The sequence below is a fragment of the Pseudophryne corroboree genome, unplaced genomic scaffold, assembly GCF_028390025.1.
Source record: "Pseudophryne corroboree isolate aPseCor3 unplaced genomic scaffold, aPseCor3.hap2 scaffold_1162, whole genome shotgun sequence".
NCBI classification, from domain to species: domain Eukaryota; kingdom Metazoa; phylum Chordata; class Amphibia; order Anura; family Myobatrachidae; genus Pseudophryne; species Pseudophryne corroboree.
Genome location: NW_026967787.1, coordinates 132,535 through 137,672, shown reverse-complemented (window position 1 = coordinate 137,672; position 5,138 = coordinate 132,535). Strand labels below are relative to the sequence as shown.

General features: G+C 49.9%; 4 non-coding genes across 4 annotated transcripts; all 4 read right to left on the bottom strand.

The window, feature by feature from the left end:
* Nucleotides 1–719: 719 nt before the first annotated feature.
* Nucleotides 720–883, bottom strand: LOC134990324 (U1 spliceosomal RNA). The gene has a single exon (XR_010195166.1). It is a non-coding gene; the product is annotated as a U1 spliceosomal RNA (small nuclear RNA).
* A 1,965-nt stretch (nucleotides 884–2,848) lies between these two features.
* Nucleotides 2,849–3,011, bottom strand: LOC134990345 (U1 spliceosomal RNA). Its single transcript, XR_010195185.1, has one exon. It is a non-coding gene; the product is annotated as a U1 spliceosomal RNA (small nuclear RNA).
* A 152-nt stretch (nucleotides 3,012–3,163) lies between these two features.
* LOC134990349 (U1 spliceosomal RNA) lies at nucleotides 3,164–3,327 on the bottom strand. Its single transcript, XR_010195187.1, has one exon. It is a non-coding gene; the product is annotated as a U1 spliceosomal RNA (small nuclear RNA).
* A 675-nt stretch (nucleotides 3,328–4,002) lies between these two features.
* Nucleotides 4,003–4,165, bottom strand: LOC134990344 (U1 spliceosomal RNA). The gene has a single exon (XR_010195184.1). It is a non-coding gene; the product is annotated as a U1 spliceosomal RNA (small nuclear RNA).
* Nucleotides 4,166–5,138: the final 973 nt, after the last annotated feature.

Genomic DNA, 5,138 nt, shown 5'->3' with positions numbered 1-5,138 from the left:
TGTCAGGCGCTGCGTGTGTCAGGCGCTGCGTGTGTCAGGCGCTGCCTGTGCGTTAGGCGCTGCGTGTCTGTGTGTGTCAGGCGCTGCGTGTCTGTGTGTGTCAGGCGCTGCGTGTGTGTCAGGCGCTGCCTGTGCGTGTGTGCCAGGCGCTGCCTGTGCGTGTGTGTCAGGCGCCGCGTGTCTGTCAGGCGCCGCGTGTGCGTCAGGCGCCGCGTGTGCGTCAGGCGCCGCGTGTGCGTCAGGCGCCGCGTGTCTATGTGCGTCAGGCGCCGCGTGTCTATGTGCGTCAGGCGCCGCGTGTGAGTGTGTGCGTGTGTGTCAGGTCCGTGTGAGTGTCAGGTGCTGCGTCTGTGTGTGCGTGTGTCAGGTGCTGCGTGTGAGTGTGTGCGCGTGTGTCAGGTCCGTGTGAGTGTCAGGTGCTGTGTGTGTGTGTGTCAGGTGCTGTGTGTGTGCGTGTGTGTCAGGTGCTGTGTGTGTGTGTGTGTGTGTCAGGTGCTGTGTGCGTGTGCGTCCAGCGCTGCATATGCGTATGCGTGTCAGGCGTTGCATGTCTGTGTGTGTCAGGCGCTGCGTGTCTGGGGGGGGTGGCCGGACACACAGCTGAGAGGGGGGGGGGGGTGGCTGGACACACAGCAGAGAGGGGAGGGTGACCGGACACACGGCAGGGAGGGGAGGGGGTAGGGGGTGGCCGAACACAGCAGGAAGAGGGGGGAGTTGACCAGAAGAAAGCACAAACACAGTCCCCCACTACCACAAATAATGCAGTTGAGTTTCCCACATTTGGGGAAATCACAGGGGTCAGCATACCCAGAATGCAATGAATGAACCTCACCCTGGGAGAACAATCTTCATGACCATGGTATCTCCTATGCAAAATAAGTATGATTTGGGATAGGGCTGGGGAGGGCCGCTGCAGCCCTTGTAGATTCTTATAAATAAAAGTTCTTCTTTTCTTGTCAAAATTAATAGCTAAGAATAGGCTGCCTGAGGCAGCCCCCTCTTAAGTGGCCTGCTACTGAAGGCACCAACTACAAACTGAGCTCCCTGTTCATGGAAGCGAGGTTATAGAGGAGGGGGCGCTGAGCATCTTGGGAACAGTCAAAAGCTTTGAGCCTGTTGGTGCCTCAGAACAAGATCCTACTCTACACCCCAATGTGAATCCTTGTGGAGTCCAGTGTACCCCACAGAAGAAATGAATGTGTCACACCCATTGGCAGCAACATTAGAATAGCTGCTGATGGGCACAATTGAGAAAGGAAGAGGGGAAAACATTTGAATCCAGCACATATATGTAATTTGAATATGTAATTTGTACCTTCCTACTTTAAAATGTAATGGATGAACCTCACCCTGTGAGAACTATCTTCATGATCAAGAGATCTCATACGCAAGAAAAGCATGTGCTGGGATAGGGCTGTGGAGGGCGGCTGCTCGGGCACACACCCGTCAAGTTAAGGAGATTCAACTGAGGAAGCACAAGGGAACTGCAGGGAGACCACATATTTTCAGATGAACATGAGAGGGCGGAAGGCTGCCTAATACTGAAGCACCCTCAAACATCAAACCATATGCAACAACTAGTACAAGCATTCCTGGGGAAAGGTCTGCAGCAGACGGATTTGCATACGGTGATGTCATCCAAGCAATGGGCATAGTTGGCTGCAACCCTCGTCTGCATATGAAAAGAGAAAATGGTCACGCAGGGCATGGCGGCCTTTGTGGGGTTGCGCTTGGATGACCCCTAGATCGCTTTATACACCCCCATCAGTGTGGGGCTCATGTTGGCCATGCCCAAGCCCCTGAAGCATTCAAGCTGATTTCTTGCAGCAGCTGGACCCAGTAACAGCTCCAGAGTTGCTCTACAAGACAAGTAAAAGGGTGTGAGCCCTGCAGCACCACCTGTAGTTTGCATACACACATATATAGGACAGCATCTCTTATATGCCCCAGGGGCAATAAAATAGTAGCCTTATCTAGGGTATCCGTCCATGCCGCTACAGCACTACACACCCAGGCCGACGCAATTGCCGGTCTGAGTAAGGTACCTGAATGTGTATAAATGGACTTCAGGGTAATCTCCTGTTTGCGGTCAGCAGACTCTTTGAGGGTAGCCGTATCCTGGGACGGGAGGGCTACCTTCTTGGATAAGCGTGTTAATGCTTTGTCCACCCAAGGGGAGGATTCCCATCGTAACCTATCCGTTGATGGGAAAGGGGAATCCTTTTGGAAATCTGCAGGAGATTCCCAAGCTTTTTCACATAACTCGTTCAGCTCGTGTGAGGGGGGAAAGGTTACCTCAGGCTTCTTTCCCTTGTACATATGTACCCTCTTGTCAGGGATAGGGGGCTCCTCTGTGATGTGCAAAACATCTTTTATTGCCATAATCATATATCAAATGTATTTTGCCAATTTTGGCTGTAACTTTGCATCATCGTAATCGACACTGGAGTCAGAATCCGTGTCGGTATCTGTGTCAACAATCTGGATAGTGGGCGCTTATGAGACCCTGACAGTCCCTGCGACATAGGATTAGGCATTGGTTGAGACCCTGACTGTCCCAAAGCTTCTGCCTTGTCTAATCTTTTGTGCAATGAGTTTACACTAGCATTTTAAACATTCCACATATCCATCCAATCAGGTGTCGGCGGAGACACCACGTTCATTTGCTCCCGCTCCTCTCTAATATAGCCTTCTTCCTCAGACATGTCGACACACGTGTACCGACACACTACACACACAGGGAATGCTTTTTCTGAAGACAGTTTCCCCACAAGGCCCTTTGGAGAGACAGAGAGAGAGTATGCCAGCAGACAGCAAACTAGGCTGGAGAGAGACCTAAGACAAAGAAATCTGAATTATATGAAAGCCGACCAGTGGAAACACAAATTATGCAGCCAAGTTTCCCACATTTGGGGAAATCACAGGGGCAGCACACCCAGAGTGCAATGGGTGAGTCTTGCCCTGGGAGAAGCACCTTCATGATCATAGTATCTCACCTGGCAGGTAAGTAGGAGTTGGGCTAGAGCTGGGGAGGGTCGCTGCTCGGGCACCCCCCTGTCAAATGAAGGAGATCCAACTGAGGCAGCACAAGGGAACTCTCGAAAGAAGAACAAGGCTAGAGGAAGATCTGAGACAAAGAAATCTGACTTTTACCAGAGCTGACCAGAGGAAAGCACAAACACAGTCCCCCACTACCACAAATAATGCAGTCGAGTTTCCCACATTTGGGGAAATCACAGGGGTTAGCATACTCAGAATGCAATGAATGAACCTCACCCTGGGAGAACAATCTTCATGACCATGGTATCTCCTATGCAAAATAAGTATGATTTGGGATAGAGCTGGGGAGGGCCGCTGCTCAGGCACATCTCTGTCAAGTAAAGGAGATTCAACTGAGGCAGCACAAGGGAACTCTCATCTGGGGACAACAACTGCAGGGAGAACACATATTTTCAGATGAACATGGGAGGGCAGAAGGCTGCCTAATACTGAAGCACCCCCAAACAACAAACCAAATGCAACAACTAGTACAAGCATTCCTGGGGGAAGGCCTGCAGCAGATGGATTTGCATACGGTGATGTCATCCAAGCAGTGGGTCAAAGTTGGCTTCAACCCTCATCTGCATATGAAAAGAGAAAAGGGGCGTGCAGGGCATGGCGGCCTTTTGCGGCGCTTGGATGACCCCTAGTTCGCATTAAACACCTCCACCCTCCTTCGGTGTGGGGCTCATGTTGGCTATGCCCCAGCCCCTGAAGCATTCAAGCTGATTTCTTGCAGCAGCTGGGCACTGTAACAGCTCCAGAGCTGCTCTGTAAGGCAAGTAAAAGGGTGTGGGCACTGCAGCACTACCTGTAGTTCGCATTGTGCGTTGGAAGGCACAAAGTAAGCAGACAGGAGGAGAAGTCAGGATAGTGCACAAGGGTATAGAAGGGAGGGGCTCAAAAAAAAAAGAAGTGGAAACAGACAGCAAACTAGGCTGGAGAGAGACCTGAGACAAAGAGATCTGAATTATATGAAAGCAGACCAGTGGAAACACAAATTATGCAGTCAAGTGTCCCACATTTGGGGAAATCGCAGGAGCAGCACACCCAGAGTGCAATGGGTGAGCCTTGCCCTGGGAGAAGCACCTTCCTGATCATAGTATCTCACTTGGCACGTAAGTAGGAGTTGGGCTAGAGCTGGGGAGGGTCGCTGCTCGGGCACCCCCCTGTCAAGTGAAGGAGATCCAACTGAGGCAGCACAAGGGAACTCTCAAAAGAAGAACAAGGCTAGAGGAAGATCTGAGACAAAGAAATCTGACCTGTTTTTCCCAAGAGGAAACTATATTAGGAATGCAGACATATGATGGTGGCCCTGTTGGCACCACCGATAACTGACTGGGTAAATGTTTCAGTAATATCAGAGTAAGGTTGGATAAATCTGTGTCCCAGACACAGACGTAGAGAATAGATGTGATATTCATGGCTATGTTTCTTTTCCCTCAGGCCCCGCTGGGTCGCAAAAATGTTATTTTGCCCAGTTACTACACACTGATACTGACACGGATACTGATACTTATGTCGACCATAAGTTTCCTGATTAGATCCAATATTGGCAAGGAGCATTCAGTACATGATTGTGGATATTATGGACATATTAAAATCACTGAAGACCCTGCTGTTCCTGACAAAGGGGTCTATATGTATGTATATATAGATATATAATGAAAGCTGATGTAACGTTCCTCCATCTCTGTTTGAGAAAGTCTGGGCCAGCTCGACAAAATGGTTTCAAATCCCCAAAAGGATTCTGGTTGTTTATTCATTTCCCGCCGCGGACAGAATACAAATACATGTGCATGGGTGAGTAGTAGTATTCAAGAATTGGTCGAATACCTTGTCATCCGATATAGATACCCTGGAGAGATGGGATACTCCTTACGTTGTATCATATCAAGGACACTGCAGCATACTTACGTGAGACTGCAAGGGATATAGGACTCTTGAGTTCACGGGCCAATTTCATGGCAGTGTCGGATAGGAGGGCATTGTGGATTCACCAAGAGAATGCTGATGCTGACTCCAAGAAGAAAGGGAGTCTCTTCCCTATGAAGGTGAAGCCTTGTTTGGTGATATCTAATTAGCACACAGGTAAGGAA